At 44.0% G+C, this 13,066-nt stretch overlaps 1 protein-coding gene across 2 annotated transcripts in view; it reads left to right on the top strand.

The window, feature by feature from the left end:
• Positions 1–5,894: 5,894 nt before the first annotated feature.
• Positions 5,895–13,066, top strand: part of SCEL (sciellin) — a 74,108-nt gene continuing 66,936 nt past the window's right edge. For both annotated transcript variants that reach the window (XM_083168822.1, XM_083168820.1), the window contains exon 1: positions 5,895–6,032. The gene's annotated coding sequence lies outside the window, so the exon portion shown is untranslated. The remainder of the gene's footprint in view (positions 6,033–13,066) is intronic.

Genomic DNA, 13,066 nt, shown 5'->3' with positions numbered 1-13,066 from the left:
TCTGCGGTATGGGGGCGGCCATTTTATCGTGGTCAGTCTGCATAGAATTGATTGAAGCCAGGAGGGGAGCCAGGATGCGCGCACAGGTAAGCATGCGGCAATGGGGGGATGGGGCACGGGGGGCAGGCACGGGGGGCATGCCAGACGGACAGGCGGGCAGGGAGGGGGGGCGCCCCCCATTAAAGGTGGGGGGGGGGCGCCCCAAACAAAGTTACGTCGCTGGACAGAGTGATCTATTGCCTGCATATATGAGGAACAGAGTAATCTATTGCCTGCCTGTATGAGGACAGAGTGTTCCATTGCCTGCTTGTATGAGGGACAGAGTGATCTATTGCCTTCCTGTATGAGGGACAGAGTGATCTATTGCCTGACTGTATGAGGGGCAGAGTGATTTATTGCCTGCCTGTATGAGGGGCAGAGTGATCTATTGCCTGCCTGTATGAGGGACAGAGTGATCTATTGCCTGCCTGTATGGGGGGCAGAGTGATCTTTTGCCTGCCAGTATGAGGGGCAGAGTGATCCATTGCTTGCTTGTATGAGAAAGAGAGTGATCTATTACCTGCCTGTATGAGGGAGAGAGTGATCTATTGCCTGCTTGTATGAGGGAGAGAGTGATCTATTGCCTGCCTGTATGAGGGACAGAGTGATCCATTGCCTGCCTGTATGAGGGGCAAAGTGATCTATTACCTGCCTGTATGAGGGAGAGAGTGATCTATTGCCTGCCTGTAAGAGGGACAGAGTGATCTATTGTCTGCCTGTACAAGGGGCAGAGTGATCTATTGCCTGTCTGTATGAGGGGCAGAGTGATCTATTGCTTGCCTGTATGAGGGGCAGAGTGATCTATTGCCTGCCTGTATTAGGGACAGAATGATCCACTGCCTGCCTATATGATGGGCAGAGTGATCTATTACCTGCCTGTATGAGGGAGAGAGTGATCTATTGCCTGCCTATATGAGGGGCAGAGTGATCTATTGCCTGCCTGCATGAGTGACAGAGTGATCTATTGCCTGCCTGTATGAGGGGCGGAGTGATCTATTGCCTACCTGTATGAGGGACAGAGTGATCTATTGCTTGCCTGTATGAGGGACAGAGTGATCTATTGCCTGCCTGTATGAGGGAAGGAGTGATCTATTGCCTGCCTGTATGAGGGGCGTAGTGATCTGTTGCCTGACTGTATGAGGGACAGAGTGATCTGTTGCTTGCCTGTATGAGGGGCGTAGTGATCTGTTGCCTGCCTGTATGAGAGACAGAGTGATCTATTGCTTGCCTGTATGAGGGGCAGAGTGATCTGTTGCCTGCCTGTATGAGGGACAGAGTGATCTTTTGCCTGCCTGTATGAGGGACAGAGTGATCTATTGCCTGCTTGTATGAGGGACAGAGTGATCTATTGCCTGCCTGTATGAGGGACAGAGTGATCTATTGCCTGCTTGTATGAGGGACGGAGTGATCTATTGCCTGCCTGTATGAGGGGCGGAGTGATCTATTGCTTGCCTGTATGAGGGGCAGAGTGATCTGTTGTTTCCCTGTTTGAGGGGCGTAGTGATCTGTTGCCTGCCATTATGAGGGACAGAGTGATCTGTTGCTTGCCTGTATGAGGGGCAGAGTGATCTGTTGCCTGCCTGTATGAGGGTCAGAGTGATCTATTGCCTGCTTGTATGAGGGACGGAGTGATCTATTGCCTGCCTGTATGAGGGGCGGAGTGATCTATTGCCTGCCTGTATGAGGGGCGTAGTGATCTGTTGCCTGACTGTATGAGGGACAGAGTGATCTGTTGCTTGCCTGTATGAGGGGCGTAGTGATCTGTTGCCTGCCTGTATGAGAGATAGAGTGATCTATTGCTTGCCTGTATGAGGGGCAGAGTGATCTGTTGCCTGCCTGTATGAGGGACAGAGTGATCTTTTGCCTGCCTGTATGAGGGACAGAGTGATCTATTGCCTGCTTGTATGAGGGACAGAGTGATCTATTGCCTGCCTGTATGAGGGACAGAGTGATCTATTGCCTGCCTGTATGAGGGGCAGAGTGATCTATTGCCTGCATATATGAGGGACAGAGTGATGTATTGCCTGCCTGTATGAGGGACGGAGTGATCTACTGCCTGCCTGTATGAGGGGCGGAGTGATCTATTGCCTGCCTGTATGAGGGACAGAGTGATCTGTTGTTTGCCTGTATGAGGGGCGTAGTGATCTGTTGCCTGCCTGTATGAGGGACAGAGTGATCTGTTGCTTGCCTGTATGAGGGACAGAGTGATCTGTTGCCTGCCTGTATAAGGGACAGAGTGATCTATTGCCTGCCTGTATGAGGGACAGAGTAATCTATTGCCTGCCTGTATGAGGGACAGAGTGATCTATTGCCTGCCTCTATGAGGGACAGAGTGATCTATTGCCTGCCTGTATGAGGGACAGAGTGATCTATTGCCTGCCTGTATGAGGGACAGAGTGATCTATTGCCTGCCTATAGTAGGGACAGATTGATCTGGGCCTATTGCCCAGATCACTTTATTTATATAAATAGGATTAGGTGCTTTTGGCTTGCCTATATAAGGAATACTCCAATGATCTGGTCCTAATGCCCAGATCACCTTTTTTATTATAAAGCTCAGGCCCCTTGCACCCTGATGGTCTATGGCAGGGGTCCTCAAACTATTTTGCTCTGGGACCCCATTATACAATAAAAATAATTACAGGACCCCAACAAGTGAATGCAGAAAGTCATCACATAACATGTGTAGTCAGCAGACAGCACATACATGGCAGCATTGTGGAGACACAGAGTGATGGGAGGAGTCTAAAATACCAGACAACTCAACAGACTTTTCAGACTCCTTGAATCACTGACTGAGATTAGAAAAGTCATCAGCCTGACGTTCAGTAACATGGAGTCACGACCCCATGCTGAGTAGGTAGGGACCCACTTTGGGGTCAGGACCCACTGTTTGAGAACCGCTGGTCTATGGGGAGTAGGATATGGTGAGAGAGGCAGTGAAGAGCTTCATTTTCTCTATTACATTCATCCACTGCAGCACTTCCTGGTCTTGGCCCATCCTGGCCAGCAGCACTGTCTCTTCCTTTCTGCATACAGCTGGTGCCTTCCTTTTTCCTTCTTCATTCCACCATCTCCTGGCCTCTGCTGCAGCTGCAGGAGCTCTTCACCGAGAATCTGCTGTCCTGACCCTGGTATCTATCATCTCTCTCTGCCTGCACTTCTGCCCTGTGGTATTTGACATCAGTCGGGCACTTGGGGTGGGGTTGAATTTTGATTCAGGAACTGTGATTGGCTTGTAGTTGGTGCCTTGTTAATGGTTGCTGCTTTACAAATACGGTTATTATTGGCCAACGTTCTTCAACTTTGGCAAACTTGGACTCTGGCACATATATATGTAGTGTATCCAAGATGGCTTAATCATTCAGTACTATTGTCTGTGTAGAATGAAGAATGCATGGATTTTATTTTTTGCATATAATTTTAATATTATGTAGCTTACCCATTATACATCATATCTGCCAGAAATTGCCTGTTCTGGCCATGTATGTAGAGCTCCCAATATTGTTGCTGCGCTTGGTACAGTAAGATCAATGATCCATTAAATGTATTATTCAAAATGGCTGCTTCAGCCCAGTATTTTGTATATTGTTTTCTGCTTCCTGTAAATCAATTGTCAGAACTGAACTATAGCTCAACTATAGTTTAACACTTTGAATGCCAACATCTCTGTGAGAGATGTGCAAAATTCAAAATAATAAAAAAGATTATATTTCCTATATAAAGGTAAACATTACAGGTCATTATGCTGAATAAAAATGTTTGCATGGCAATTTTCACAACTATTTTGACAAAATTCCCTTGGCATTTAAAGGGTTAATTATATGGATTGTTAGGTGTCAGAACTATGTATTCAGTTTTTAATTACTGAAACAATGTTACACCTATGAATGCTCAATATAATACAGCTCAGATGCCTTTCCCAGCATGTCTTTGAAAAAAAAAAGCACAAGTTCATGATGTAAGGTGTGGTCACTCTCAGATACTATTGGTTGTGTCTCTGAGATCTTTGGAGCTGAGACTGGAGATTACAACTTGTTTATGATCATATGGTCACTAAAATTAATATCTAACAGGGCTTTCATTTTTGACTTTTTAACTGCAGTTAACCACCTCCACTAGCTTCCTCAAACCATTGGTCAGGGATACAGACCTTGCCAGAATGATTGTGTCCACCAAAGGCAGCACACTGAATAAAATGACGTACTGCTATAAAATGAATAGCATTACTTCCTCACAGCACTGAGGTCAAGGCTTCCATTTGCACCATGGTTCTATCTGTGTGGAGTTTGTATATTCTCCACGTAATACAGATGGAGCCCTCCTCATTTAGCCTGCTAATTGGACTACGTGAATAATAGGATTACTATGCTAATCCCCTACTGTATTGTTCTATGTATTGTATTGCTGCTGAGAACAATAGGATAGTCGTGGCTATCCATGGTGAGCCACGCCCTAAGGAACAATGTTGACAGGGGCTCCAGCTGTAGCGTGGGTTTCCTCCGGGTACTCCAATTTCCTCCCACAATCCAAAAATATACTGGTAGTTGTTGCCAGGAAGGGAGCCAAGGGCACATCCAATGATAGCTTACAGACTCATGATCACTTATAAGTCTAGTGGGCAGTGGCGTAACTATATAATTTGCGCCCCCCCCGCCAAAAAATTTTCGGCGCCCCCGCCTCCATACCTGACAGAGCCGCATCTGCGGTCACTGTCCCGTCCAGTCTCCCGCTGCTCCAGTCTCCGCTGCGCTGCTGCCCGGCCGCATCTGTCTGTGGTCACTGTCCCGTCACTCGCTCCTGGCGCCGGCTCCTGCTGATAATGAAAAGTGACTCTTAGAAAATGGCTGCCAAAACTGTCTGCAATACGGGGGCAGCCATTTTCTAAGTGTCACTTTTCATTATCAGCAGGAGCCGGCGCCGGGAGCGAGTGACGGGACAGTGACCGAAGATGCGGCCGGGCAGCAGCGCAGCGGGTAACTATAGCACCGCAGCCCCCCCGGCGCCCATAGTTACTCTGCGCCTCCCCGCCACGGCGGGGGCTGCGGTGGCTTAGTTACGCCAGTGCTAGTGGGTATCCAAGAAGAATGGACTTGGGGTATGTAGATTTTCAAACTATTGAAATTAAAGATTAAAATGTATTTTTTAACAACCGAACCCTCTAACTGGGCAGAACTGGAGAACGTAACTCAATATGACCAATTGCATGAGTCTGTATTCATATGAAAATGTCTCCTGTTGATCTGATTCAATACCATTAAGAGTAGCAACTAGATATTTAAAGTTATAAACATGTTTATTTTTCAGAAACCAATACCAGTACCGGTAATTGGCCTCAGTTTTCTTTATTATGAATGGACCTAAAGCAATGGCTACTGTATACAGAGATAATCTAACGTGACTTGTTTCTCATTGTAGTAAAAATTACAGAACTTGTAAATGAATGTTTCAAAATTTCTTACTCATTATTTAATGAACTGAGCTCAGGTGGCTTCAATAAGATAATAAGCGAGGAGTTAGGGAGCCCAACACAAAGTAATTGCACTTGAAGCGGGGCCTTGGGCATATAACTACAGTATTACTTGGTTTATGATATTCTGCATTTTTAAGGTGTTTTTATGATCTTTCCCCCTGCAATGCAGCCTTGAAGCAGGACAGTGGTTTGTGATCTCAGCAATACCATATAGTAAATAAAGTGGAAATGGTTTAATTCTTCTAAAACTATTGGTGACCACCATTGGACCGTCATTGTTCACTTATTGGAGTTATGACAAAAATGCAAGTGTTTTGACCCATGTAAACTCTTAATAGGTTTAAGGAATTTGCAGGTAACTCCCTTTTCCACACCTCCGCCTCCCAGGGGAGTGAGTCACAATCAGTGAGGGAGAAGTCTGTTCTACCTTTCCTTCAGTGACTGAAGTCTGCCTAGATCTGCACAGCAGGTTACTACTGTACCCAGGCGATCAGTACAACGTTCCTGCTCAGAGTACACTGTGAGTATCTTTGCCCATATCCTTACAAACCCCAAAATATCTAATTTCATGTTCTGCACATATAAGGCATCAAGTTAACATGAACTAAATGATTAACTATATCTGCATCTATTTATGCATTGTTACTTGTTGTTTGCATCAATTGTATTTTTTAGATTTAGATACAGTACAGTAGATAATATATTTTGTATGTGTTATTGTAGTTACTGTTTATAGGTCTCTAATAGACTGTGATAGCAACACCACCCTTACTAATCACCTGGATACAATTACAGTGATTTGTTTCCTAGAAATAAAGTACAGTATGTGTAAAAAATGAGTAGTAGTAAAAAACTAGTAGTAGTAGTAGTAGTAGCAGCAGTAGTAGAAGTAGAAGTAGTAGTAGTAGCAGCAGCAGCAGCAGCAGCAGCAGCAGCAGCAGCAGCAGTAGTAGTAGTAGTAGTAGTAGTAGCAGTGGTGGTACCCTGTTTATATTTCTTTAGCAAAATATGCTTAATATGCAGCTTCTATGTTCTGCTACAATATTACATTTACATCTACTAAAATATTTGTGAACTCATGTATACTTTATGTGCAAGGTTGTGTATTTATAATGTGTGCATTTGTTTGTCAATACAAACATCTCTTTATTGCAAACTTAATTAGATTAAAGGTGTTTAAAGGGCTATTATTTATGAACTATAAGCCATAGTAAACACGTTACACTGCAATACATTATTGTGTATGCAACTGTCATAAAAGTGATTGTCACCATTTAGAAATACAAAACATGTCCTGGTAAAAAAAATATAGCATGGAGAAGTGGAATGAGTAAATAAATATATTTTACATAGAGCAATGTATGTGTAGTTTTACACAAATGACAGCAGTAGTGACAGCTCTGTTGGGAATGTACGAGTTCCTCTCCAGTGACGCATTGCAATGTTCTCCCCTTCAATCTGCACAGACAGCGTATAAAAGACCAGTTTCCCCTCCCTATTCTGGACAAACTAGTTTGGTTAGTTTGCATTGTCATGAACAGACAGGGACTGCATTTTTTAGACCTATATCTCTATCTGCCTGTTGGTTTTTGGCTACTCTGTCAAGTTACAGTAGATTGGATGCTATAAGCATCAGCTGGGCTTGCAAGACTTGCAGACAGGCTAATAATTATTTCATGTGTTATGATGTTGAATTTTGCAGTCGTATTTTGCTTTCTGTTTTTATAAAAAGCAATAATACATTATCATCTATCTAAAGATAATATGGCAATAGTTGATATGAAAATGAGTTCCACAATTTGGTTCTAGAAGCTGTGGTGTAGGAGGTGTGTAACATCATAAAATCCATCTTTAATGAAAGGTCTTATTCGGCATACACAGCTAGACATTGCTGCAGCATCAAAGCATATTGGGGGCACGCCAGTACAAGTGGATTCATGCTGTCTTCACACTGGGTTGATCTATTGTTAAACAGTTACATTAGTGTTTTATGGACAGGTTTTATTAGAAGTGTTTCTGCTGTAATTACACACTCAGCAGCATTTCACTCTTAAGACTATAAAAAGTATATGCGACGGATGGAAAATGCATCTCAGCGCTTATTGGATGGTTAACTTCTAGGGCTGATGTGTGGATTTTATAGATGTAATGACAGTATGTACAGGAAGGCAGAATTATAGCAATAATAACAATATCAGCAAATGCTCGGTACTATGATTCTCCTGCTGTCTCTCAGCAGCAAGTGAGCGAAATGTGGCTTCTAAATTTGAACATGTTGGCAATGCTCTTCCATTACATTAAAGATGAGTGTATTGGCTGACTTAAACATTCACTATCTGAAATACAACAGCTCTCTGAGCCATAATGCCCACTGGTTTCCACCAAGATGAAAGATACTGCAAAACAGAACAAATGCAAAGGAAATATATATTACCTGCATGACCGGTCAGACAGGTGAAGATGAACAAGGATTGATCGCTGGATGTTGGCTTTGGGTGTAGAGGAAACACCTAGAAACCCTCATTGTTAAACATAATATTCAGCTGCATAAGGCCCACATAGGTACAGGAAGTCTCCTGGCTGATACTTGGTGTAATATATGGTGAGGCATGTCTACTCCTTATCTGCACCCATGCAGCCATAGTAAAAAACAAGGTTAGCTTAGGTCTATCCAGCATCTGACTGTTTTTGGTTCCAGAGGAGGAACTACCATTGGTGCAGCAGATGCATTGCCCTTCTTACACCCCTGATTTCAACTGTCACCCTGGGCCCACCGCTTACAGGTTCTGCCATTGTTTGGTTTATTTGGTTTTTGGATGCCTTCATGCGGGAAACAACTTCCTGAATTTCTTTGCTCTACCTGGCAACCAAAGCTAGTTCAGTAGTGTCTGCAGCTTCACTCTATAAAGTATAGGTGTGTCCGGACAGACTCTCATGTTTTGTCAAAGGCACCCTCAATGGTTTGATTTAGTTTTGGTTTCCAATTGCTCCTTTGTCATTTGTAACCATTTCCCTACAGTAAGGGTTCCCCAATTGTGTGCCATGTCACCCAGGGGTGTCTCGGGACACTGCAGGGTTAGGGGTGCCTTAGGTTTGTGGACTAGAACCAATTCAAATTATTTATGGTCAATTTAATAGACAAAACCACTATTTGTGACTTCCAATTCTAAAATATATGGACAAACACGCAATTCATGTCACTGGCCACATTTCTGACCCTAAGGAGATGACATGTAAACATAATCTATGTAATTTAATATATCTTTTTTTTTTGTTGAATTTTGGAATAAGACATTTTTGGCCTAGGATTCCCATAAAAAAATGATACTCTAGGGCAGGACAGGCCAACCTGTGGCTCTCCAGATGTTGTTAAACTACAAATCCCAACATGCCTTGCCACAGTTTTAACACTACCGTATAGCAAAACTGTGGCAAGGCATGATGGGAGTTGTAGTTTTACAACATCTGGAGAGCCACAGGTTGGCCAGGCCTGCTCTAGGGCGCCATGATTGAAAAACGTTTGGAAACCACTGCCCTACAGGATTATTAACATCAACAACGTTAATTTGTAGTAATTTTCATTGTGAAATGGCATCTTCAATCACAAGGGAGGGATTTTCCAGAGACTAGAATATACTGATATTATAGATGCTGAAAACATTCATTATACTGTATGCTTCCTACTGTCATAAATGCCTTTAGTTTGTTTTTTATTATATTGTTTAAATTCCAAAGATTTTCCAACAACACTTGCAAGAATGGTATGCAGTTGATAGGTAGACAGTCAATAGGTCAACAACAAATGGGTCACATGCACAAGGTCAACAAAGACAAAAGGTCGACACAAGTACACTAATTTGGGGTCCACATGATGAAAAAATGAATAAAATGAAAAAGAACGTTCGGTGTGTTGACCATCTTCATGTCAACATTCTGCTTGTTTAGACCCTTTTGTCTATGTTGACCTTGTGCACCTGGACCATTTGGTGTTGACTACCTAGACACTGTCTGCAGTTTAGAAAATAATCACAAGAAAATTTACTCAGAGCCGGATTTAGTTTTCATGAGGCCCTAGGCAATATACCGGTTTGGGGGCCCTTCCCTCAAACAATCCATAGTGCTATGTTTTGGTCCCTGATTTATGACCCTTACATTATTTGTTATTTTTCCTCCTTATTTTGAACTTTTTAAATCTGTAAACATAACAAACAAGGAACATAAAAAAGATGCAACATATTGTGCATACAACATTATGCCACACGTCAGTGTCCCCAATACACCATTATGCCACACATCAGTGTCCCCAGTACACCATTATGCCACACGTCAGTGCCCCCAATACACCATTATGCCACAGATCAGTGTCCCCAATACACCATTATGCCACACATCAGTGTCCCCAGTACACCATTATGCCACACGTCAGTGTCCCTAATACACCATTATATAATGCACATCAGTTCTCCAATACATCATTATGCCACACATCAGTGTCCCCAGTACACCATTATGCCACACATCAGTGTCCCCAGTACACCATTATGCCACACATCAGTGTCCCTAATACAACATTATATAATGCACATCAGTTCCCCAATACACCATTATGCCACACATCAGTGTCGCCAACACACCATTATGCCACACATCCGTGTCCCTAATACACCATTATGCCACACGTCAGTGTCTCTAATACACCATTATATAATATACATCAGTGTCCCCATTACACCATTATGCCACACATCAGTGTCCCCAATACACCATTATGCCACACATCAGTGTCCCTAGTACACCATTATATAATACACATCAGTGTCCCCAATGCACCATTATATAATATACATCAGTGTCCCCAATACACCATTATGCCATACATCAGTGTCCCCAATACACCATTATATAATACACATCAGTGTCCCCAATACACCATTATATAATATACATCAGTGTCCCCAATACACCATTATGCCATACATCAGTGTCCCCAATACACCATTATGCCACACATCAGTGTCCCCAATACACCATTATTTAATACACATCAGTGTCCCTAATACACCATTATATAATGCACATCAGTTCCCCAATACACCATTATGCCACACATCAGTGTCCCCAATACACCATTATGCCACACATCAGTGTCCCCAATACACCATGATACCACACATCAGTGTCCCCAATACACCATTATTTAATACACATCAGTGTCCCCAATACACCATTATATAATATGCATCAGTGTCCCCGACACACCATTATCTAATACACATCAGTTCCCTAATATAAAAATGTACTCAATATTATAATTTCAAATTTCTCACATGAATAAACATAGTAAGCCATTTATTCTCAGGATATGCTAATAAACATCAGAGAGAAAAAGTCTTCCAGCCACTCTCCATCACTGACATGCAGGTATTTTTCCTTGACCAGCCCCTCCAATCAGCAAGTAGAGACGTGCTCCCCCCCTCCCCTTACCTATGTTACTAGCTTGAAGCTTCCCTCTGCCGTCTTTCCACTCTTCACCATGGGCCTGATTCTGGTGCACTTGCAAAAGCAAATTCTCTCTCTAATGGAAAACACCATGTGCACTGCAGGTGGGGCAGATGTAACTTGTGCAGAGGGAGGTACTGTAGATTTCTGTGGGGTTTGTACTTCAAACTGGTATCTTTATTGCAGTGTATAAATAAAGAAGCCATTATTTACAAAAACAAAATAACACCCAAATCTAATACCCCATACACACCTGAAAGCCGTTTAAGTTTAATCATCTGAGCAGCTTTCAACATGGAAGACTATGGGGCAGCAATGAGCGGTGATCGCTGATGCCCGCTCCTGCTAGTTTAACCAGCAGATGAGCGGCGGGGTGGATGGCTTACCATAGCGTCCTGCTATGGAAAGTTGTCCACCCTCAGGGAAAATCGCTGGGCAGGGGGAAAACGCTCAGTGCATACACTTTTTCAGCTCAGCGATTTTCCCCATCATCCGGCAACATACACAATGGGCAATATCGCCCAGTGTGTATGGACCTTAACTCTCTCTGCATGTTACATCTACCCCACCTGCAGTGCACATGGTTTTGTCCATTAGAGAGAGAATTTGCTTTTGCGAGTGAACCAGAATCAGGCCCTTTGTACATTGGGGTGAGTGTGGGGCGGGCACACATTATATCATGATGCCCGTGTTGCTCTTCTGGGATGTTTTGCAGAGGAGCAGTAATGGAGCCCAGAGCCAGTATTTGTGATATTACTGGCCTGAGTCCTGTTACGGACCCTGTAAAGCATTAAAAGGAATGTCAGGGTTCTATTTCAGGCAGGCCAGACCAGGGGCCCCTGGGACCTGCCGGGCCCTAGGCGGGTGCCTATGTTGCATTTACTGGCAGGTCAGTTACAGTCAGGGCCGCCACTAGAAATGTTGGGGCCTGGGACTGACCTAAAGTCTGGGCCCCCAGCGGCACAGCGCCATACCTCCGGTATTAACAGTAGTAATTAAGGGGTCCATATACTAAGCCTTGAAGAGAGGTGACGGAGATAAATTATCAGCCAGTTAGCACCTTACTGTCAGGTTACAGATTGTGTTTGAAAATGACATTAAGAAGCTGGTTGATTGGTAGTTTATCTCTCTCCGCTTTATCTTTCTCTACTTTCTCATTTCCAAGGCAAGTATGTAAATAGTCAGGGGCGTAACTTTCAGTTTGTGGACCCATAGCAAAGTTTTGATAGAAGCCCCCCATACAGTTAGAGAAGGGGGGGTTGGGGGCACACATATGAGAGCCGTGTGTGTTTGTGTGTGTGTGTGTGTGTGTGTGGGGGGGGGGGTCGTGGACACACCTACAAGATTTGGCGGGGGTGTCACTTGCAGGGGGGTGGGTTGCAGACACACAGATTGGGGTGGGGGCATGCTGTAAGGGGGGGAGGTGAGAGCAAAACCAGTTGTGCGCATGAAGGGGAGGGGCTGTCCAGCAGGCCACCCCTTAATCAGTTACCTGCATCCTGTGTCCTCTGCACTGGGTGTGACTGTCAGCAGCCATCCTCTTCTGCTGTGCTGCCAGTGGAAGGTACTGGGATGCGCTCTCTTGCCCTCCCGCCAGCGACGTCCCTGCCTTGTGTAAAACTGCTCCTCTTATGAAGGAGCTGCCACTAGTATCTCAGCAAGTGCACAGCAATTGAACAAAAGCACTTGCAGCGCCCTCTAGTCTGGCGTTGTATGCAGCCTGCCTTAACAGGACCCCTCCTCCTTCAGGAAGTAACTCCCCTGCCAAACTCATATTCGGCACTGCACCGCGCCGCGCCGGTCCACACTACATCATTTAAAGAAAAAAAACATTCAAAAGAGTGCAGGGGTTGCCTTCTGTGTCCTCGGACCCCCCAAGTCCCCGGGCTCCAGAGCAGTTGCCTCCCCTGCACCCTCTATAGATATGCCACTGTAAATAGCCCTAACATTTAAAGTTTTTATAGAAAAACTAAGAAAAATGTGAAACTGAGGAATACAGGAATTCTTAGGAGCATATGCAATTGGTAGTGTGATTCTTGCAATAATAATGACTTT

Source organism: Crinia signifera, chromosome 2, assembly GCF_055691185.1.
Source record: "Crinia signifera chromosome 2, ASM5569118v1, whole genome shotgun sequence".
In the NCBI taxonomy this organism is placed as follows: Eukaryota; Metazoa; Chordata; class Amphibia; order Anura; family Myobatrachidae; genus Crinia; species Crinia signifera.
The sequence above is the reverse complement of the archived record's forward strand: the minus strand, read 5'-3'. Positions and strand labels throughout refer to the sequence as shown.